The sequence below is a fragment of the Dasypus novemcinctus genome, chromosome 19, assembly GCF_030445035.2.
Source record: "Dasypus novemcinctus isolate mDasNov1 chromosome 19, mDasNov1.1.hap2, whole genome shotgun sequence".
Classification (NCBI taxonomy): Eukaryota; Metazoa; Chordata; class Mammalia; order Cingulata; family Dasypodidae; genus Dasypus; species Dasypus novemcinctus.
The window spans coordinates 74,393,890-74,419,069 of NC_080691.1; the positions used below are offsets into that span (position 1 = coordinate 74,393,890).

Below are 25,180 nucleotides of genomic sequence, written 5' to 3' on the forward strand. Positions count from 1 at the left end.
ACAACATGAAAATCCATGAATTGTATTTATTAAGTATTGCATGATGTTCGGACACTTTTAATTCATCCCTGGTTCCAAAACATAGGAATCCCTGATCAAAATCACAACTGGAATTAGGTTCTCACCACTGGAGATAGCAGACTGGAATTTCTCACTTATAGTTATTCTTGGTTTTTGCACTAGCATTAGTTCTTTTACAATCATTTCTGTGTTCTGGACTTTCAGTCCATACTAATGAGAATTGAAACACCAAGCTTTTCTTGATATTAACAAAAGTAGAAACTAGAGAAACTCCCAAGCCCATTCCCAGAGATCTCAACTCAATGATTAACTTTCTTTTTTTTTTCAAAACAGCCCATCTAAAAGCTGTAAGAAAATTGACAAAATGGAGGCAGATTTGAGATTGGTTAGATTCTTGTCTGCAACCAATGAATCCACTTTTCCTTCTTTCATAGTTTGGTTTGTTTCTCAATTATGCCATACCCCACAATAAGCCTGTCGGGCATTCTTGTTATCTTCAATTTGGCAGTCCAAATGAGATGGGTGTTCTTGTGAGAATGCGGCTACTCAAGAGCGCCCTGGATCCTGAGGTAAGACATTTATGGTCTCTGGCTCTGTGGCTATAGGAGTATTTTATTCCAAGTGTTGGAACAGGAGTCTCTTGCCTTAGGCATGTAGGATTCCTAAAGCGGCAGACTATGAAGGAAAGCAGGTCCCCTTTTGTGTGTATTATGTATGCGTTGTACTGATCTTTTTCTCAGTGGCCCAGTAGACCTTGCTGAAACTGTAAGTTACAGTTTGTCATGCTTGGTATTGAGCTTGGAATAGGAAAGGGAGCAGCCCTTGGCATAAGGAGGTATTGCTGAGACTGGGTGCTTAGGCTTTCCTTTCTTGGTACTTGTTTAGCTAAACAACTGAAATGAGAAATAACAAATTCTAAGTTGAGAGAAAACAGCAACCCACTAAGTTGCATTATTAAGCATTGGATTGGTTGACAACTTGGGTATGAAATTGTGACAAAAAAGAGAATGACCCATCTTTGTAAGGAATTTTGCCTCAATATGCATTATAGGATGAAGAGAAATGATGAGCACAAGGGTCCACAGAGTATAACACTACTTTGCAATTGGATCTATTCTGTATAAGATTAAGCAAATGGGATGAAATTCCTTAAATTCAATTTTTTTTTTTTTTTGAGTTAGCACACAGTGACAACCTTCAAAGAGAATGTTTTGTACACAGTGTACTGCCAGTTAGTCATCTTTTGGGTTCCCAACATAAAAAAGTAAAAAAAGGTGAGGGCTCATGACCCCAATCATCTACATTATTGGTTAATCCTCTGAACTAGAGAAGGAGTTAAATAGCTGTAAAAATGGATGAGTAAAACAAAAGCCCTCCTTAATTCTATCCTCACTGATGATGTTTTAGATACTATCATTATTTTAATTCCTTAAGGTGTGAGGCTGCCATTGCTCCTGTATCTCCTCTACCCCCATAGCAGGGGGAGGGAAATTAATCTGAATTACCATTAGATCCCCCAGAAATGGTCTGCCCCCACCAAAACTAGAGTTGTGTAACATTTAGACATGGTGTCTTTATCTTGGGAGAGCAAATTCAGGAGTAGTTCCCTCTCTGAAAATACCTGCAGGAATAGAAGAACTAGGATGACCAATGGATTATCTAAATTTTCACACTCAATTTTCAACATTGGATCTCTATAATTGGAAATGCTAGCTATATAAATTCCAAGCTATAAAGAAGATGCCAGAAAGATGGAAAATCTCTTCAAATCTATATTTGGAACCCAAACCCAAATTTGATAGATATCCAGTCTTTACTGAGTGTAATTTTAAAAAATTAATTTACTGAAGTACATCACTCACACATAAATATATATAAATAATAATTGCATAATAAGAGTTACGAACTTATAAAACAAACATTTATAACATCATACAGGACTCTCATAATTCAACCCTACCCCCTTATTTTGCATTTTTGTTAAACTTGCTTAATCATTATAGAGCATTGTCAAAATACTACTACTAACCAAAGTATTTTCCTGAACCAAGCTTATTATTTTCTTTATATCATTTATATATAAACATACACAAACAATTAATTTTATAGTAAGAGTTCTAAACTAACAAAGCAAACATGCATAACATCAAACATGTGTCTCATACACCAACTCTCCACCAACACCTTGCATTGTGGTGAAAGGTTTGTTACAAATTATGAAAAAATATTGTCAAAATCTTACTACTAATCATAGTCCTTACCTTACATTTAGTGTGTTTTCCCCCAACAAACCCTATTATTTATTTTAAATTTTTGACCGAAGTTGTAAACTTTTAAAATAATCATGCACATGTGCAGGTTTCCCAAACAACAGCCCCCCATAAACACACCACTCTGATGGAATATTTGTTACAGAAAACATAAAATCATCTGATTGTTACCATGCCCATAGTGTACATTTTGCTCATATTTTCCATACTGCATCATTATTAACACAGTATATCTTTTACATAGATAAAAGAATATATTTTTACTGCTAACCACAGTTCACAGATTACTCCAGCTGTATTTTTCCCATGCTTCTCCACATTTGCAAAACCCTGCATTAATGATGTACACTTGCTCTAGCTCACAAAGTTCACTCTTTCATCTGTGTCATCAACCACAATTCTCATCCACCTCTTGGTTTTTGCTATTCAGTTCCTAGATTATTCTCTAGCATTCTGTCAATTGGCATTTACATACCTAGACAACCATTTTCAGCCTCATCCCCATTTATAAACAAGCTGTTAATCAATATGTATTACCATCCACTCTTTACATTTCCAAACTTTTACAGTAAAGCTAATTAAAACTTTTACATACATTAAACATAAGTAGTTCATCTCAGGCCTCCTCTTAACTCCTTTAAGAATCCACCTACCACCAGGTCTTGAAGATATTTTCCTACAACTTCTAGAAGTTTCATGGTTCTTGCTTTTATTATTAGGTGTTTAATCCATTTTGAATTAATTTTTGAATAAGATGTAAAATAGGTGTCCCTTTTTCTTTTTTTGACTATGTATATACAATTCTTTCAGCACCATTTGTTGAATGCACTGTTTTGCCTGAGCTGTGTGGATTTGACAAGTTACTAAAAAATCACTTGACCATATATCGAAGGTTTGTTTCTAAACCATAAATTTGGTTCCCTTGGTCTATGTGTCTGTCCTTATGCCAGTACCATAGTGTTTTTACCAGCATAGCGAAGTAATATGATTTAAAGTCTGAAGATGAAAGTTTGCTTTACTTTTTATGATGTTTCTGGCTATTCATGACCAGTTACCTTTCCAAATAAATTTGATGATCATGTTTTCAATTTTTTAACGTTTTTGCCTCCCTTTATTTTTTTGTAAAATGTTATATTCAAAAAATATAAGAGGTCCCCATATAAACCCCACTGCCCTCACGCCATGTATCCCACAACAACAATCTCTTTCATCATCGTGGGACATTCATTACATTTGGTGAATGCATTCTGGAGCACTGCTGCACCACATGGATAATGGTTTACATTGTAGTTACACTCTCCCCCAGCCCACCCAGTGGTCCATGCTGGTGGAAATTTTATCATGGTTGCATTGAATCTGTATATCAAATTGGGTAGAAGTGACATCTTAATGATATTTAGTCTTCCAATCCATGAACATAGAATGTTCTTCCACTTATTTAGGCATTTTTAAATTTAACATTGAGTTTACGTTCTCTGAATACAAGTGCTTTATATCATTGGTTAAGTTTATTCCTGACTATTTTTGTTATATCTGTTATGATTTATTTTCACCACTCTTGACAATTTTAGTTACTTTTATTGATATAATCTTCATTTCTAGGCTCTCTTCCAGTTCTCTCTCTCTCCTGTTTTTTCAGACTCCAGCACACCCTTTAGTACTTCCTGAAAATCTGGTCTTTTGCTTAGAAATTCTCTCAGATTCTGTTTATCTGTGAATATTCTAATTTTGCCCTCATTTTTGAAAGACATTCTTGCTGGATATATGATTCTTGGCTGAAAGCTTTTATCTTGTATCTTAAATGTTTCAGACCATGGTCTTCCTGTTTCCAAAGTTTCTGGAAAGAAATCAGCACTTAATCTTATTAGGTATCATTTAAATATTATGCATTGCTTTTCTTTTGCTGTTCTCAGAATTCTCTTTTTCTTTGTCTTCTATCATTATTTCTTCAAATACTCCTTCTGCCCCTTTTCCCTACTCTTCTCCTTCTAAAACACCCATGACATATAGGCTTGCATACCTTTTACTGTCATTTAGTTCCCTGAGACCATGTTCAATTTTTTTCCATTCTTTCTTCATTTATTTTTTGGTATGTTCACTTTCAGAGGCCATTTCTTCTAGTCATCAATCCTTTCTTCTGCATCCTCAAATCTGCTAATATATGATTCCAAAGCTTTTTATTAAATTATCATTTTTAAAGATACATAGATCATAAAAAATGTTACATTAAAAAATATGAGGGAAGCAGACTTAGCCCAGTGGTTAGGGCATCTGTCTACCACATGGGAGGTCCACGATTCAAACCCTGGGCCTTCTTGACCAGTGTGGAGCTGGCCCATGTGCAGTGCTGATGTGCGCAAGGAGTGCTGTGCCACACAGGGGTGTCCCCCATGTAGGGGAGCCCCACGTGCAAGGAGTGCACCCAAAAAGGAGAGCTGCCCAGCGCAAAAGAAACTGCAGCCTGCCCAGGAATGGCACCGCACACACGGAGAGCTGACAAAACAAGATGATGCAACAAAAAGAAACACAGATTCCTGTGCCACTGACAACAGAAGTGGACAAAGAAGAAGAAACAGCAAATAGACATAGAGAACAGATAACTGGGGCAGGGGGAAGGGGAGAGAAAAAATAAATGAATAAATCTTTAAAAAGTATATGAGGTTCCCATTTACACCACAACTCACATGCCACTCCTCCCACATCAACAACTTCCTTCATCATTATCGCATATCACATATTGAGAAACACATTTTGGAGCATTGCTGCACCACATGGATTTTAGTTTACATTGTAGTTTACACTCTCCCCCAGTACATTCAGTGGGTTATGTCAGGATATATAATGTCCAGGATCTGTGTAATATCATCTGGGACAACTCCAAGTCCTGAAAATGCACCTACATCTCATCTCTTCTTCCCTCCCACTGCACTCAGGAACTACCATGGCCACTTTCTCCAAATCAATGCTAAAACTTTTTTCATTACTAGTCACAAGAGTTCTATAGTAGAATACCAGCAAGTTCACTAAAATCCATATTCCATTCCTCCATCCTGTGGACCCTGGGTTAGTGATGTCCACTCCACCTCTATATCGAGAGGGGGCCAGTGTTTTTTTTTTTTACATTTCATTCATTGCATCTTTCATTCCCATGAGATCTGCTATTTTTTATGTATACTTTTAAATTCTTATTTGTGCTCATTCAGTGTCTTCTTAATATCCTTAATCTCTTTAGCCATCTCACTGAATTTATTAAGTAGATTTGTTTGAACATCTATGATGAGTTGTCTCACCTTCTTTATGTCATCTGGAGGCCTGAGTAGAATTGCAATTTTTAGTCTCTGCCATCCAAAAGTATGTGCAGTTACCTGGATAGGCTGGTGCAGGGCCTACCAGCCTCCTCCCTGCCAGAGGCAGGGAAGAAGCCTTGTCTAGGGCTGCAGACCAATCTGGGTGACAGAAACTGGTTCCTACCATCACTTACTTTTTGTCAGGTGCACTTCCCCTTAGGCTGAGGGCAGAGTCAAACTAGTGGCCACCAGGCTCCTTTCAACTTGGGCAGATTCACACTCAAGTTGTTCCCAGGGTTATATCTTAGCCATTTGAGTCTACCAATCGGTAGCTGAAATCAGCAGGTAACCATCTCCTCCTCCCCTGTTTTTGGGAAATGGAGGTTCCAATTCCAGCCACAGAATAGCTCCTGGGGTGGCTCATGCCACCAGAGTAGGATTGGCTGGTAATTTCCCAGAGTCTGTTACAGGTCCACACATCTTCCTCACTTCTGGAAGTGGCACTGCAGCTTAGGCTAGAGCTACAATCTGATTTGGATGGAAAGAAGCCAGGCCCCCCACCACTGTGATTGACACTTCACCCCACTTCACCTCGAGCCAGGAGTAGAGTCAAGATGGTGGCTATCAGCCTCTTTCTGAATTGGACTGGCTCAAACTTTATCTCTTTTCAGGATTATACCTTAACCCACTGAGTTTACAGAACAGTAACTCAAGTTGGTGCCAAACTATCTCTTCCTCCCCTGTTTTTGGGAAGTGGAGCTTTCAGTTCCAGCCACAGAAGAGCTCCCAAGGTGGCTTGTGTTTCCAGGGGAGGATGGGTACTGGCCTCCATAGTGTAGAGCACTCTACGTATGAGTCTTCTCCGCAAATGGGCAGTCTCCTCCTTCCATTCTTCAAGTATGATGCAAAAAGCTCTTCTGGGCTCCTGGAGTCCACAAACAGGTGCTTTAGCCAGCTCAAGATAGCTCAGGGTGTTTACTAACTGCCCCGTAGCAGAAGCTGACTCTATATGAGTTCCTTATTCTGCCCTAATATTGCTGGTCATCTACTGAATGTAATTTTAACCTCAGAGGAAAAGCAAACTGAACTAGAATAGGTTGAAGATCATGATGATTTTCAAGGCAATAGTAACCACCACAAAACAATTCATTTCTTGTGGAGTTTGGCAACTCCAATAGTTGACACCAGTTCATACCCAAATGAACAACAGGACAGAACTAAACTGGAGCATTACAAAGCTTACATAACTGATGACATCCTAAAGCAGCACAATGTAAGTAAAATTCAGGAAATTGTTCAAAAGTCAGATAAGCATCTGCATTACTCAGGGTTCTCTAGGGAAACAGATATCTGTCAATAGTATGTGATTAAATAAGAGTCTCTCATGCAGCCATGGGGATGCAGATGTCCAGGTTACATAGGCAGGCAATGAAAGTCCAATGAAGGTTCTTGACAAGTTCTGGGAGATGTTGGCTGTTCAAAGATCAGCTGGGAAATTCTCTCATTGCTGTAATTACTTCCCCTTTTAAGGATTTCAACTGATTGGGTTTGCCATCATTCATTATTGATGGTAATCTCCCTCACTGTGTAATTATAACCAGGTATCTATGATTTACCACTGCAATAAAGTCAATGGTGACTAAAGTCCATAATGGTCCTTGCATTATAGTTAGCCCAGTGCTTGCTTGACCAAACAACTGGGCACAATTAAGTGGCTTAGGTGACACAATAGCCTAACCATAACAATCCACCCCTTCTCACCTCAGCAACCATATACATTACCTTAAACCATACTTAGCCTCTAAATAAAAACAATAACAGACATGTATATATATATTTCTGCCTAACAATGTTCAACTTTCCTGTGTACAATTGGAAATGCATGAATTCCATACAGAATAGGGTGCAAGTTCTTAGGTAATATTTACTCTCAAACTTGATATCCTCAAATATTATGACATGAAATGGATACAACTTGTTATAAGATAAGGGGGAAATTTGGGGAAGACAAAGAAATTCATTTTGCATACATATACAACCATAATCATAATGAAACAAGGCAGAAAGATTCATGACAACTATAGTCCTTGTTTCTATAACTGGTCATGTGGTTGAAGTTCATATATACATATTTTAAAGACTTATTTATTTCCACCCCCGTTGTCTGCTCTCTGTGTCCATTTGCTGTGTGCTCTTCTGTGTCCACTTGCATTCTTGTCAAGTGGCACCAGGAAATTGTGTCTCCTTTTTGTCACATCATCTTGCTGCCTCAGCCCTCTGTGTATGTGGTGCCTCTCCTGGGCAGGTTGAGCTTTTTTCACATGGAGTGGCTTTCCTTGCAGGGTGCACTCATTGCATGTGGGGCACTGCTACACTGGGGACACTCTTGCATGGCATGGCACTCCTTGAACATGGCAGCACTGCATGTGGGCCAGCTCACCACACAGGCCTGGAGGCCCTGGGTTCAAACATTCTGCCTCCCAAATGGTAGGCAGACACTCTATCAGTTGAGCCACATCTACTTTCCTGAAGTTCATATTTATACTACTTTCTTCCACTACCTATTTCATGTTCCCATTACCCTCAGCAAACACTTCAGCTGCCCGTGATTCTTGGCCTAGTGGGATGACCCAGACTTTCATTCTTGAAGATTCTGGGCCATTGTTAGTCCTGCTTGGATTGGGTTGTTGCAATTTTCCATTGACTTTAATCACAGGACATGGCAATAATAGGAGATCCCCTAGAGGATTTCTTGTATTCCAGGCAAATTCTTCTTTACCCCTATTATGTAGATGCAGTCCTATTTCCCCTTGATAGTCAGATTCAATCACCCCAGCCAGTACAGCAATTCCCTTCTTTTGACTGTTGATTCAGAGGTGACAGGAGCTCAAAGTGGCCAGGTGACAGTTTTAACTTCCAGTTCAATGGGATCGTTGTGTTCCCTCGTGACAGTACTCCTCCTTTTGGGGAATAAAACCTTCAGACCAGCAGAATTTGATATTGCAGGAACAGGAAGCAAATATTTTCCTAGTGGGTCACTAGGGGTAAGAGTGAATGGTGCCACTGCCATTTCCACCTCTTGATTTCTGTACCCATGGATCCTGGTTATGGGAGAAATAGCACCATAGAGTGGACACTGATTTAAAACAAACACAACCTCCTGGAGAACATTGTCCCAGGCCTGCAAAGTATTGCCACCTAGTCTGCACCATAATTGAGTCTTCATTAGGCCATCCCACAATTCTATCTATCCAGCTTCTTCAGGGTGATGGGGAACATGGTAAGACCAGTGAATTCCATGAGCATGTGCCATTCCTGCACATCATTTGCTGTGAAATGAGTTCCTTTTTCAGAAGCAATACTGTGTGGAATACCATGGTGGTAGATAAGACATTCAGTAAGTCCATGGATGGTAGTTTTGGAAGAGGCATTGCATGCAGGAAATGCAAACCCATATCCAGAGTATGTGACTATTCCAGTTAAAACAATTCATTGCTCCTTCGATAGTGGAAGTGGTCCAATGTAGTCAACCTGCCACCAGGTGGCAGGTTGGTCACCTTGAGCAATGGTGCCATATCAGGGGGTGCTGGCAGATTGGAAACTCTGCTGCTGGCAGATTGGACACTCAGTGGCTGTAGCCAAGTCAACCTTGGTAAGGGGAAGTCCAAGTTTCACATTGCCTGCATAATCTCCATCCCTACCTCCATGGCCACTTTTTTCATCAACCTGCTGGGCAATGACAGGGGTGTCTGGGGAAGAGGCTGAGTATTAGCCACAGAGCAGACCACCTTGTCCACTTGATTATTAAAATCTTCCTCTGCTGAAGAATATCTCAGTCTACATATAATAACAGGAGTTAAAAATGCTTTTTGACCTGAATCAAGGGGGAAATGAAAGGACAAATGAGTTTATATGGCTATGAGTCTCCAAAAAAGAGCTGGGAGGGTATCAGAGGGGTCACCCTTATGCACACCTCAGCAGAGTCGCAGAGACAGATAAAGTAGATACAACCCCGGGTATTGGTTCTTCTGAGGCCTACAGAGACCCACAGGTTCTATGGTCATGGCAGATGGAGTTCAATGCCATGTCAGTTGGCCCTTCCTTGGAGTTTGTGTTTCTGTGTGATGGAGCTGGACTCAGATGTGATATTTTTTCACAAGCCTTTCCTGTAACTTTACCAAAATTGTAGTTGGTGCTGGGGATTAATATATACCCAGGGGATGTGAATCTCTGAACTGTACATGTGATAGTCAGGCCCTGAGCCTCAACAGACTTCAGCTCCTACACTCTGGTTTATTGGACTTACCCCACTCAGCTAACATTGAGTTGAAGGTCAACCACCATACCATGGAGCCAAGAGTGCCTACAACTGAAAGCAGGAGGATTGCATCCAGCATCCATGTGGAAACTAAGCACCCTCTTGTTATAGATGTGGAGTGGACATAACCAATCCAAGGCCACAGGATGGAGGAATAGAGTATGGATTAGAGTGGACTTACTGATATTCTATTCATGAACTATTGTGACTAGTAATTGAAGAATATGTGGCATTGGTGTGGATAAAGTGGCCATGGTGGCTGCTGGGAACAGGAAGTGAGAGGAAGAGATGTGATGTGGGGCCATTTTTGGGGTTTGGAGTTGTTCCTGGATGGTGCTGCAGGGACAGTTATCAGACATGGTATGTCCTCTCATGGCCCACTGGGTGGACTGTGTGAGACTGTGGGCTAGGGTGTGGACCGTTGGCCATGGGGTGCAGTGGTGCTCAGGGATGTGTTCACCAGGTGCAGTGAATGTCTCATGATGATGTTGTGGGGGGAAGGATGGAGGAAGGTGGGTGGGGGGTATATGGGGACCTCATATTTTTTTAACGTAACATTAAAAAGTAAAAAAGACAAAAAAATACCATAAGGGATTTAAAAAGTAAAAGGATGAAAACCAAAGAAACAGGGAAAAAATAAAATAAATAAAAGGCCATATATGTGAGAGGTTAGGAAGACAAACATGGAAATGGCAAAAGGAAGATAGAAAAGACGGGAGAAAAATGAGAGAACAAAAAAGGAAAAATTAAGAGTTAGGAAAGATAAAAAAGAAAAAAGAGAGTAAAAAATAATAAAGAAAAACTTAAAAGGATGCCAGAAAGAAAAAAGAGTGAAAGACTAAAGAAATGGGAAGAGAAGAAAGAAGAGAAACAAGAAGAAATGAAACTAAGAAGAGGAGAAATAAAAGTAAACAAGCCAAATGAAATAAAAGGAAACAAAATCTGGGTCTCCCTCTCAGACCACTAGGATAAGCGTGACCCTCCTCACAGGCTGCCTGTTCTGACCAACAACTCCCACACACACACACACACAATATTGGCCTCCCTCTCAGACCACCAGCGACTCACCAGTCTATTTCTCTGCAACTGCTTGTACCTGCCAATCAATCATTCCATATCCAGCCTCTTCATCAGTACTTGGATGAAGTTTAAAAAAGAAGGAAATAAGAAAGAAAAGAGGGAAACTCATCTGACTAACGTTCCCTCAGTTATCTCTGTGGCTCACTGGTCTCTCCCCAGCCCAATGTAGGTGATTGCCATTGTGATTGCTCCTCAGTATCTCCAGGTTCTTCCAGGAGAATTCATGGCCCCTCTTCCCCCAGGGACACCTGGGTGGTTTTCTTCTCCTCTTGGGCTGACTCCCAACTTCTACAGGGCTGGTGGGGTGGCTCCCATTTTCCTTAGTACCGAGCTGGGACTTTTTCCTCTCCAGGTACTCTTTCCTAACACCCAGGTTTTGCTTATTCCTGGCAAACCTCCCTACATTTCCACAGCTTCTAGAGAAAGATTGCAGCCAGCCATTCCCTACTCCACCATCTTGAATCCCTTCAGTGTGATAAATCCTTTGATTTCCATTGTCTTCTGAGATAGTCAATCAAAACCAGCTTATACTGGTTTAACTCAGTGAAGAGAAATCACACTCAGCCTTCCATTGCACCCTCCCTCTACTCCAGGAGGAATATGTCATTTACCCTATCCATTAGCTTCTCAGCTGCAGTGTTTACTGAGGCTGCTTTCCATGGGGTGGGATGGGTGTCATTCCTACTCATGGGGCCAGCAGCTCACAATTTTCCTTTGGGCCTCTTAGTCTCTGCATTTCCAGTCCCACCTGAATGATGTGTGCAGTACTTTCCTTGTCTGCACATCCCTGGTATGACTTCTTTGCTTTCTCCCTATGCTGTAAGAGAGCTTCACCCTGTCTGAGCTACTGCAATGCTATCTTCTCAGAACTCCCCATTGGTTCTTGTTATTGGTTTTTGCTTTTGCCCAAAACTCTAATTTCTCTTTATTTCAGGCCTTTAAGGATATCTATATCACATACTGAATTTTACAAAGCTTCCCATTGGCCTTTTCTATATTTAAAAGGAACTATGTGTCACCTTCATATTAATGAGGATTCTGTATACATGAGACCCTTCTATGATATTTTTCCTCATGAACATGGATTTTCTATCTTGCCCCCAACCCATTAGTACTAGAGACCAGATTAAGACAGATACTTTCCTTTATTGACAGATTATCATACAGTTCCATCATCTGTTAAGTGACCATTTGTTATGGGACACATTTAAACCTAACTCCCTACCACTTAGTAATGTTCCACATTTTTCAGGATATAAGAGATGGATAGTTAATCTTCCCTCCATATCTCTTTAAATTTAATTAAAATTTAAATTATTGCTCTGGGGCAATTTACATTAATTTGTGTACCACCAATATGGGAGATAAGCAAATCCACTTGGTAAGCAATAGTCAAATTAGAAAATAATGGGGGAACAAAAAACCCATCCCACCATGGTGAAACCAGAAAATATTACCATTATTATTATTTGTAATATACTTATTGGTAATAATTCCTGCCAATGTGAAGGGGAGCAGCATAAAACAAGGACAAGCCTATTGGATGCAGCTCCACAGCATTCTTTAGGCTCTTTTGGGGAGATGCCTGGGTAGTTTCATTGGTTTCCAATCCATAGGGTCAAACCCTCCAAATAAGCCATTCTCTTAGCGAAAAATGCTGAGGACTACATGCCATCAAATTTGGCTAATAAATAACTGTAGCCCAAAGACCTTTCTAGCTTGTCTTATCTCCAATTGAATCAACAATTGAGGCAAATGACCCATAGGAATTGGATAAATTCAGAGAGCTGACTACAGGATAATGCTTGATTTCCAACTCCAGTCATAAGTGTTCTAATTACCAAACAATGTAACACTTTATTAGCAATGTGCACCCAAACCAGGCCATATGCTTTATAACCTATTTGTGGGAAGTGGATGTGGCTCAAGTGATTGGGCTCTCACCTACCACATGGGAGGCCCCTGGTTCAATTCCTGGTGCCTCCTAAAGAATACAGCAAACTGGAATGACTGGCAGGTGCAGTAAACTGATGCAGAAAGGGACACAAGAAGAAAGCCATACTGAGAGAAACAAACAACAACAACAACAAATAAACAGGAAACAGATGTGCCCAGTACCTCCTAAAGAAGATGAGTAAGACAGCAAGCTTACAGAATGGGCAGCATGGCATGCTGGTGCAACAAGATGATGCAAGAAGAGACACAAAATTAAAATATAATGAGAGACACAACAAAGCAGGGAACAGAGGTGGCTCAAGATATTAGGTGTCTCCCTCCCATATCAGATGTCCTGGGTTCAGTTCCCAATGCCTCCTAAAGAAACAAGGAAAAAGAACAGATACAGCAAGGGCAAACAACAACAGGGTGGGGAGAAACAAATAATAAAATAAATCTTTAAATTCAAAACCTATTTGCAACAGAGTCCTTCTCATCCATCACTTCTCTGAGTAAAACTGTGGACTGTTTGCAACTTTTACATACAGGAACCATCGGTTGTGGTTTTAAGCATGCTAACTGGGTCCTGGCTCTTTGGGCAAGTTACACCAGCATCAGATTTGCTAGTTTTGCACCCACAAAGCCCCTTAGTTTAATAGATATTTGCAAGTCAGACTCTCTGTCTAATGCTGCCTTCAAATTGCACAAGCAGTTAGAGTTCAGGAGAAGTGTACCACTGGCCCTGTATGAGAAGTGTTTGGGCATGGACCCTGGCACCCATGTAGGGCTGATCCTGCCCTGGCTACTCCCCTCTCTGGTGGACAATCAGTCTTATCCCCACCTGTCAGTTTACCCAGTCCTGCCACAGATGGTGTCTTGGTGCAGCACCTGGAGATCTAAGCCCTGAGGAGTTGGGGGGCTCAGCAATACTGCTGGACAGTGGTGGCTCCCATTGAAAGGTGGTGGCACCAGGTTCCTCTGCAAGCTGCCCATACCCAAGTTCAGATCCTATCTCCCAATATTGATATGTTTAATTCAGAAACAAGGATTAAAAAACTGAAGCCATTCCTTTTGCCAGGAGAAATGGTAAATGAAGTTAATTTTGTACATAAATGCATTGTGACAGACACAAGTCAATGTTATTTGTGGGAAAAGCTGATATACAGCAACTTCAAAATTTCCTTTAACACAGATGATCCAAAGCCATTACAGAAATTCCATTATAAAAGCCTCCTTCCTGGTGAAATAATGTCCCTTTAAGATGTATTAAGCAATTTGTCACTATAAATGACCATAAAAGGAAGCAGAAAATCCTAGGTTCGAAGCAGAAACTGAAATTTAATCCAACACTTATTTAAGTGATAATCCAATTATTTATTGCAGAGATTTCAGGATTGTCAGATTTCACTTTGATGATTCAGATCCCAAAAGTGCCAAAATGTTATGCCTTGCAATTTGCTCATTATTCCCAGCCAACAGATCTGCAGCTAATCCATTTGAATACATTGGCTAAAAATATGCCAATTCAGCTAAAAAACTAAATGGCTAACATCAGCAAACAGGGAGGTGAATATGGTTAACCACCATAACAAGAAACTGAGAGGCCCTACAACTTCAAGCAGGAGAATCATATCCATCAACCATGTGGGATCCAAGCCACCTCTCAATATAGAGGTGGAGAGGGCATCACATCTCAGGGTCCCCAGGATGGAGGAATAAAATCCCAGAGTCCACAGGATGGAGGAATAAAGCATGGATTAGAGTGGAATTACTGATATTCTACTATAAAATTATTGTGACTAGTAATGGAAGAAATTGTATCATTGATGTGGAGAAAAAGACCATGGTATTTGCTGAGGGCAGGGAGAAGGAACAAGAGATGTGATGTGGATTTTGCAGGAATTGGAGTTATCCAAAATGACATTGCAGGGGCAGATGGTGGACATTATATATCCTGCCATGACCCACTGAATGTCCTAGGGCAGAGTTTAAGCTACAATGTGAAGTATAATCCATGCAGTACAGCAGTGTTCTGAGATATATTCACCAAATGCAATGGATGTGATGCAATGGTGGAGGTTGTTGATGTGGGAGGAGTGGGGGTATGTAGGAACCTCTTATATTTTTAATTTAACATTTTTTGTGATTTATGCATCCTCAAAAAATACAATAAAAATAAATGTTCCTATATATATATGAAAAAAATCTAAATGGTTCCCATCAGGAGGTGGAGGAGGAGGTGGTGGTGATGGTGGTGGCAAGAACCCAAAACGTCTCTGTTGAAACTTATTCAGATTGGGGCTCAGAAATCAAGAGGTTAGGTGCTGCTGGGTGGATAGTTTTTCCCATGAATGTGGGTTACATGATATTGATTTCCCTTCCAGAATACTTTGTAGTGCCAAATTCTGTACCCAACCGAGACCTGAAGATCTTTTCCAATTGTTTTGTTGGAAGAAGGGTGCCTCTTCTGTGTTGGAGGCACACTAATGATTGTTCCTTGGTGAGAATGGCCCTCATATAAGATTTGTTGCAACAGAAAAATTGATCAAAGTTCTGTAATGCAGTAAGTAAAAGTCATCAAGAGAGAAGTGATTTTTCAAATTTTATTTGAATAAGACCTTGCCTAATAGCCAAGAAATACAGACTGTGTTTGTAAAACTTAAGCAATCATGTGTTAATGACCCTTTTGAAGAAGCTGAAGAGAAATGGCTATCTTCATTGGAAAGTACTCAGTGGTTAGAATATGTAAGGCCATTCCTTAACCATTCAGTAGAACTTGTATATATACTCCAAAGGAAACATCTTTCTGTAATCATTCAAGAGGAAGAGGGAAAAGATTTGTTTCATAGCTTCTCTTATTCAAGTGCTGCTGGAAGCCTATTTTAGGACAATTACTCTATTTCAGAGTCAGATACAGAAGGAGTGGCTCACAGCTGGCTATTAGTTCCTGGATAGATATAGCCAATTAAAGAGATTGGAAATAGAATTTCCCTTATTTTTGCTATTCTTGGATGCCACATGGCAACTGTTAGAAAAATATCCAGTGGTGTTCAAGTTCTCTGAAACTTCTTTAGTGATTCTGCACTGACAGAACCCACATTTTACTCTTAAGTGGATTCCTTTTCAACTGTCCTTGCAAGTGGGTAAAGCAAAAGAGTTTGTTATAAATGAAAATATCCAATCGGGTGATGAAAATTGTTTAAAATTCTCTTCTATTTAGAATTGGTCTCTTCAGCAGCAAAGGATTGCACTCTTTTCCATAACCCATTTTATGTTGGGAAGAGTTTGCCTTATGTACAGAAAGGCTCTGTGAAATATTTTAAATGGACAAGAAAACCTACAGCTCCATGCTAAGAGGACTGCTATCCTCCTTTAAGAAGGGACTTATTCTTAAAGAACTGCTTCCAAGGAGAATTACAATTAAATTGAAGTCACACCTTCTTCAGCACATGGAAAGCGAGGATGGCAGCTTGGAGTAGTATTTTAGGGAATGGTTTTCCAAGCATCTACCTGCATGGTGTTCTGTATTCTTCTGCCATGACTCTCTGGAACATGTGTGAAACTGTGGAAACTGCCAGGTTCCCTGAATTCCCAAAGCATGGATCAAAGTTGGTACTTCATCACTGCCTTCCACAGACTCTCTTTGCTGCTGGATGAAGTCTACCTGCTGGGTAGGATGCTCCAGCAGCATAGGGGTGGCCCTTTGCAGCCTGAAGCACAGAGCTGAAGCAGAGAATCATGTAATTCTGAACCAGCAGGCCATGCAAGACCTTGGGGACTCCAGAATATCTCTTATCGGCATTTCCATTTTCTCTTGCAGGGAATGTATGCAAATGATGCATTCTAGGAACACAGTATGCACATTTTTAAGTGGGATCCAAATATGTCTATCTACTGAGACACTAGCAAATGAACACTAACTGTAATATATTTTGAACATTTTGAGAGAAGTTGCATTTTTCCCTCTAAATTGTAATCGCTAACTTAGGCATTTGAAGCTCTAATAATTTTAAATGTAGAATAATAGTCGAAAAAAGAATAGTTGAAATTTTGACTATTTAAAAACCTGCTGAGTCATATTTCCTTCACATTTTCTAAATAGGCATAAATTTTGGTTTTTATGTCTCTTTGCCATTGGGTCCTATTTATTTTTAGATAATTTGCAGGCAGACATCCTCCTATTTTAACTGTGGTGGAGCTTACCAGATTTTGTTACTGGATTTATTATTTTTTTGCACCCATTTTTCCTATGACCTACTAACAGTTACATGATCCTTGCTCAGATGAGCAACCCAGAGAAGCAGACAGCAGGAAATGAACAAGTTAATTTTTAGTACTTTTCCATAAACAACTGCTAACTCCCTCAAAAGGCAATTAGGTTTTCTTCTTTTCTGATTATGTTCTGATATCTCAAATGGGAATCAACTGCTTTATGTTCAGCTTTCCAAAGCCATACTTTATTATTCTACATCACCTTCTTTGGGACTTTAGATCACTTTTTAAAATCATGAATTTGCTTTTACTTCACCAGACTAATTTTAAAGTGACAGGCAGGGAAGTGGCTGTGGCTCAACCAGTTGGGCTCCCATCTACTATATGGGAGACCCTGGGTTCACATCCCAGGGCTTTCTTGTGAAGGCAAGCTGGCCCATGTGCCACAGAGGGGTGACAGGCCATGTGCCAAGGAGAGGTGATGACCTGTGTGCTGCAAAGAGCTGATGGCTCATGTACCTTAAACAGCTGACGGCTGGTGTGCGATGGAGATCTGTTGCAGCATGATGACCCAACAAAGGGAGACAAGCTGATACAGAAAAAATGTGCAGCAAATGGACACAGAGAAGAGACAGCAAAGAAAGGAACAAGCCACAAGAGGGGAATAAATAAATCTTTTAAAAAAATAAAGTGATAGGCACTGTTCCCATTAAGGCCTTTGGTGTATATAATATAATTAAACTTAGATGTACCTCTGATGTTGATATTAAGGTATGAATAAGAGTGAAACACAATTTCAGTTTTCAAAAATAGGGTGTGTGGTAGTTTGATCTTATTTATGAATTCTGAAAGACATCTAGATTATGTCTGTAAGCTATTCTGTTTTTTGGACATGGCACCCTTTCATTGTACTAGATTCATTTGAGATAACTGATTTAACTATGTAAGATTATGGCTTTGATTCAACCATTTCATTAGACTGTGACTCAGCATTGTGCCCCAGCCAACTTGGGCTGATAAAACACTCTCACTTGGAAGTAGCCACACACAGAAGATACACAGAGGATCCTGCAGCCCCAGCAAGAGAGATGAGTCTGATAGTCTACAGCTGACCCTGTGAAGAAACCAGAGCCCCTGAGCCCAGAAATTAATGAACCCAAGGGAGAGACAAACCTTATACCAGCCTACAGCTGAGATCAGAAGTTGGGACCATAGAACTTAAGAAGGAAGCAAACCCTCACAGACATCACCTGCAATCTTTGCTGCAAACCAGCTCAGTGATAGGTTGGCTCAAAGGGAAGGTGATGCAGAACTTTACAAAATAACAGGATAGAGAGACACAAGAGAGGAGATAAAGTTGGGACCAGGGGACTCATAGATTCTGGAACTGAGAGTCTCGACCCTAGTTTCCACCTTGTATTTATTGGAAACTCCAGCAGCTGTTTGCTATCTGAACTGCAACATCATCTACAATAATAGGGAACAATTGCAACATCTAGAATAAGGCAACATCAACAATAGAACAGGTGAAACTCTTTTTCCCACAATCTTATTACAACATGTGATGATTGACTTTGGGTAAGAATGTACCTCTTACAGTACCTTGACTTGGACTCTTTAGGGCCTTGTGTCTGTAAGCATCTACCCCAAATATATATCCTTTGTAATAGCCAAGAGAGTTCCGGTACTTTGAATCAGCACCCCTTTGACTGATTATTACAGGCTGTTAAAACCCCACTGCATATTGGAAACAGTCTTTGCCCCAGAGCCCACATTCCTTTCCTTCTGAAAGTCACCAAAGACACAGAAGGACTATAGGTGTTATTCTTAGAGACTCAGGGGAGCTGCCCCTTTGGCTGAGAGTGCTGTTTGCACTGGGAACATGCTCCTTGAAAATACAGGACTTGCTTGGAGGCACTTGGGCTGGCCTGAGTAAATGTCAATTTTACACTCTGGTAAACTACCCTTGGCATTTGCCTTGGAAACAGTGGAGGCCACAAGACAGGTCACTTGCATAGAATTTCCTCTTCTCCCAGACAAGATTATTAATGCTAAGGAAACAGAAAAGAGAACAGGAGAGATAAAAATGTACTTCCCAGAATACTGCCATATTTTTAATAAAGGGAAAGAGAAGCCCCCACCACCCCATTCCTGACTTTTGACAGCAATATTAACAGAGACTGAGAAACAGACAAAGGGGTCATCTTAAGTCTGAATCATCCTTGTTTTCAATGTCTATGTTTGTCTATGTTTGGGAGCATAGACAAAGCTGTGGGTGGAGAAGCCTAAGCTCATTACCATAATCACATTTAGCACCATTCCTTCCCCTCCCCACTGCCTGTTTCAAAGTTAGATGTTTTCAAATTTGGTTTTATTATTTAAATTTTATTAAATTGCCATCTTAATTAAGACTGTAAACATATTTATAATAAAGTGTCCAGTTTATTTCCTTTTCTAAAACAAGTGTTTTTGAAAATACCATGTTTTACCTTTATATGTAAAGAAAAATGGGTACTATTTGAATTATTTCCCTATAGAAAATTGTATTATAATGCTCTGGGTTGAAGAAACAGGAGATTATATTTTTAAAATGTCTTAGGAAATTAATCATCTTGATAAAGCCAATGTTTCTGTCAACTGTTACCTATAAAGTAGGGATTATTTTCAATTTATACAAATAACATTATTTATTGTCACTAAACATTTAGAAGACCTTGATTGGAAATTTGCTCCAACCCCTGTAAAATATAACAGCATATCCTGCCTTGAAAGTGTAATATTTCTCCCTTTTTCTTTAAGCTGTTTTTTATTAGAAATTTTTCTATGATCTTTATTATTTTTTTGCTGGACATTTATTTGTCTATAATTTTCTTCCCTCACATATTCATTTCAACTCCCTTAGTAATTATTTCATTAATTTACAAAATTTTTTTTAAAAAATAGGTACTGTGTAAAAATACCTATAAAATTAATAATGTATTAAAAATAGATGTTCCTATTCTTGAATGACAATCAAATGTAAAATATATTTGTTTTATTTTTGCTGGTCAGTTTTTATATCATGATTATTGTACCAGAATTTATCATGCATAATATGGAAAACAACTATAAGCAGCCTTAAATCTTGCCTATTGTAAAACTGCTTGGCAATTCTGCTAGCAAAAAGGACATTGTGGTGACAGAAACAATGCATGTGGTTGTGTGCACTGTGCCAAAGAGAGCTCAACACTCAACAAAGCAAAGCCTGTGAGTGAAGTCTATAATCCCAAAATTCCTCCAGGTGTCTAATGGCTTTGAAATTTGAGCTTGAGTTTAAATATGTACAATGTCTTACTGTTATTCTCCAATGAAAATCAATTTTAAAATAAAAATGTCTAAATTTTTAAAGGAAAATTATATTAATTTATACTAACTGATAGTGAAAACTTCAACATATCCTTCAACAAAAATCTGCTTACTATAGCAGTAATATCAAGTAGTTAAAAATTGATTGTGAAAGAAAATTAAAACCTTTGTGCCTAAAACTTTTATGACTAGAGTTAAAGTAGGATGAGCAGGAAGGCAAACTATCTTGCTGTTCAACAAGTGATGAATGTGATGAATGTGAAGGAGATTCTGAGCACTAAGCAAAATGTCCACAGGGAAAACATTCTACTAGCAGCTCAGCCTCATTTTAATGCCATAGAGCTAAAATCAGACACTCATCAATTCAAATGGGTCTCTTTCTGGGTACAAACCCCTTGCCCCACATCCAGATGATATCATCCCATTCCAGAAGCTCACTGCTACAGCTGACATCAGTTCCCCAACCTAAGAGGTCACTGATGCAGTTCATTCACTCCTGATCCCTAACCAATTGTCAGGAATCAAAACTACACCAGAAGAGGAAAGTCTCACCACTCATGAAAGACCCCAGATACTCTCAATTTTTCAGAGACTAATCACACTGTCAACTTCTGTTTTAAATAGAGATCCACCAGACTGCGAAATTTCCCAGACAGTTCAGTTTTCCATGTGACCCAAACTTGCTTGGTGATATCTAAAAAATTGTAATTTAATTTATGCCCATTATGATTGTAATACTACTTTTATCATGTTAAGTTCCTGTGGGGCTCATTCTAATAAATGCACAGTGCTCCCAAAATTAAGGTTCTTGCTAATATCATCTCTCTTGTCTAATGAGTGGTTTTACTGAGGTGTCCATTCTACATGCTCTCCCTGGTAAAACAGGAGAATTTGTCTGACTTCATAATGTGCTATTTTTATCTCTCACTCTCTTTCCCTCTACTTCTGTCATTATTCGTCATACATATTCTGTCCTCAGGCTTTTCTGTACTAATAATACCTGCCCCTCTAGCCCTCCAAAAGACTACATGATAAAGTAAATCCAAACCCATCATCCTAGACCCTTGGGTACATACACAGATTTCCAATCTATATATACATTAATCGAACTAGTCTCTTATGCATTGACTATAACTGATATATTTATCATCATTCTGCTTCCAAACATTTATCCAGTTCATATATGACCCAGAGATGGAAAATATTGGGAAATTAAAACTTCTTCCAAACTGCCACCTCCCCTGAATTTGTGATGCCCACTACCTCATGGCAGCTGGTTATTGCTGTCATGTTTCCTCAATAAATAGCACACATAAGTGACCTAATGGACAACTCCACATACTTTTGGCTGACTTTTTTGTCACACTCCTGGGCATGGCTGTCATGAGGGAATATATTTAATTAGCATCCACTTGAGTCAGGAATGAATCTGAACAAGTTCTCACTCCCAGGAATTTATGATCTATACCAATCACCACTGGGGATACTTAGAAGGAAATTACAATTTACAACTGCAAATGTGGACATAGAAAATATATGAATATCATAATTTTTCTGCATTAGTTCAAAGGTCAGTGTAAAGAAGGGAGAAAAGATTTGCAGATTTTTGCAAATAATGCTAAGAGAAGCAATTTTATATTTCATTTGTTATATTATGACATTATTTTAAATATCTTTCATAGATGAATTATTTTCCTAAGTAATTTAAGAACAGACTATAGCTATTTTCCAACCAATAAAACAGTTCCACTAAATGTACAAACTTACCTAAGATCAGATGAACCCATGCCCCATTCATTTGCTGTGGGAATAAAATGCAAATTCATAAAATTTTGAAGAAAGCATTTACATTGACCTTATACAGAATTCAAGACCATTTTTAGTCCATTTAAAATAATGGCACCTAATGCATTGTAAGAAAACAGGCAAAATAATGGAATGCATGAAGCTCTCTTCTATAGTTACCCATTTATCAACCCTATGCAGTGCTCTTGTTACCATTGCTGTCATCTCCTTTCATATGTAGGAGTTCCTTTAGTATTTCTTGTAGAAGAAATCTTAATCTCTTTGTGGTATTTAACATCTTGGAATGTGTTTATTTCACCTTATTTTTTTAAGAAACACTTTCTATTTTGAAACAATATTATATTACATAAGAAATAGCTTACATAGAAAAGTTCATATAATGTTCCCAATTTCCCTTTTACCAGTGATGTGGGCTATGGGTGGGAGGCTCTTTGTCTCTTTGGAGATAACTGTAACCTAAGCTGTCTCTCCTGACTTGTGGGTATGGGTTAATGAGAGGCTGCAGTCCTGCCCTTGGTGATCATGGCAATGACTCCAGTCCCAGGAAACAAACCCGATGAACTTTAAATATTCAGGGGAAATGCAAACCAAATTTGCTAAAAGCTTATCTAGAATTTTTGAAGTCCATGCTAAAAGCTTATCTAGGATGTGGAAGATATATGCTAATTCAAGTCTATTGAGAACTGAAACAAAAGAACCATTTGGCCTTTCCTCTCTATATAAAAGGGACTCAAAAATCTTGTTAGGGGCTAGAGTTTGAAACAGAAAGCTCCCGAGTCCAGCTGGCCATCAATAAACCATTTTTCCTTCTCAAAATCATTCCCAAGTCCTGGCCTTTCTATATACAAATAATTGAAACTCTCTCAAATTCTACAACATTTTGGGGGGCTCTCCTGGGATTGCAAACAAAGGCCAGAGACGGTAGCATTTTGCTGCCCCTTCCAAACCCCTGAGAAAGCCAGGAGGACTCAGGTGAACCCCAAATCTGGGCACTCCTGGATTAAATTTAATCCAGGAAAGATGTGGGCTTCACCAGAATCTTCCCAACAAAAATCAAGGGCAATGGAAGGTCTGAAGAGAAGTATTCTGGAAACAAAAAAGAACTCCAAACATGGAAGATGGTAAGACTCCCTGGGTGAGCACAGTCTGGAGAACCCTAGCTTTAATTTCTAGGAGGGGAAGGCTGATCACCTCCTGAGAGAACCCTAGCAGCCCCAGAAAATTGGGGGGAAGCCATTCTCTCTAGGTCTGGAAAAAGGAAAAGACCAGGAAAAAGCCTGGGGTTTTGGGTTTGTCTAACTGCATGTTAGAATCTGGTACTGGTCTTATATTCACTGAAGGAGTGAAGGCTTGATTTTAATAGGAAGGACTATTTATAGGTTCAAGTCCTAACATCCTGGAAATTGGTCTGGATTTTTAAAAAATCTTGGCTACAGGAAAATGTATCAGCTTTTCTAGTGAAGCTTGATCTTGGTGTAAAGTTAAACAGTGAAAAAGGTCTAGCTGGAATCATTTGTTATGGTGCTGAATTGTGAATGAATTGTCTTTATACCAGATGTTAATGTTAACTGTTCTCTCTAAGGTTTGTGATGGCTGTGGGGGCAGCCATGCTGAAAAATATATATATAAAACTTGGGGATCAGATTAGTGACCTTTGTACTTCTGTCTGTGTCAGCTCAATGCTCATGTTGCAGTTGTGTGGTTATGTAAAGTAGTGAAATTTAACTGAACTGGAACCCTTCCTTGCCATTGGCAAGGGGTGAATTGATTATGAGGCAAAACTGAGGAGTCTGGATGTTTGCAGAGTCTAGATGTGACCTTTGCCAGGGCTTGGAGGCCATCTGTGTCCATGCCACACATCCAGATTTGTTGGGGCTGCCCCAGTCAGAATGGCTGGGTCCCTGGGAGGGGTGCTGAATTTGAGTAGGTTCTGTCTGCCCATTTGGCAGAAAGCTGGAAAGGGGGGAGCGGCTTCCCCCTTTCCAGTGAGTCCACACCTTCTATTCAAAAGCAACATTCCTATTTGATTGTTGTGCATCCAACTGCCTGGAAGGTGGAAGATGAAGGGGATGAAAACCAGAATCAAAATAAGTGCAGTAAAATTCCCTCCTTAGGGTGTCGAAAGGCAGAAAAACGTTTGAATTCTGCCCAGGTTGTTTACTTTTCCAAATCTCTCTCTCTCTGTAACACCATAAAAATACTTTAAAATGTTTTAGAACTGTAAAGGTGTCTGAAGAAAGGAGGTTATCATTTGAAACAATAGACACCTAATAACTTGATAGCCTTTTCAATGGTCTGGCTAGGAACTCCAGGGTTGTGAGTCTGTAGAGGGAAAAGAAAAAAAATGAAAGTCCACTTTGAAATCTATGTTTGGCTTTTGTCAGTTGCTGGCACCTAAAATTCACAGTAAAAAGGTAAAAATGTAGTTTAAAATGAATCTTTAAATGTCAGTACTCTCTTGCTGGTGAATTAAATGCATAACTTGCAGATGAGAATTCATTCCATTACTAAGAAAAGGCATGACTTCAAAGAATTCTTACTAATAAAATTCTTGTAGCTTAATTAATAAAGGTATCCAATTCACCTTAAGGTTTAAAAATTAATAAAAAATGTAAGAGTTAAGATCATTTATAGATGCATTTATATTATAAAACAGCAGAAAAATAATAACTGAAATTATAACTGAGTGAATTTAGCCTGAAAATATTATTGTAAGTGTAAATTCTAAACTAACCTTTCCTTTGTTTATGGTTACTTCAAGCCTAACCTCACCCCCTTGCCTTTGCCTATGGTTATTTCATAATAGCTTCTGCCCCTACAGCCCAGAAAAGAGCTGGGACATCCCTGTCTCCTGTCCTGATATTAGTAACCCTGCTTTCTCTCATGAATCCAAGTGTAAACTAAAT

General features: G+C 39.3%; 1 pseudogene; it reads left to right on the forward strand.

Annotated features, from left to right (window-relative positions):
- Positions 1-557: 557 nt before the first annotated feature.
- LOC101417302 (myotubularin-related protein 10-like) lies at positions 558-16,831 on the forward strand (annotated as a pseudogene).
- Positions 16,832-25,180: the final 8,349 nt, after the last annotated feature.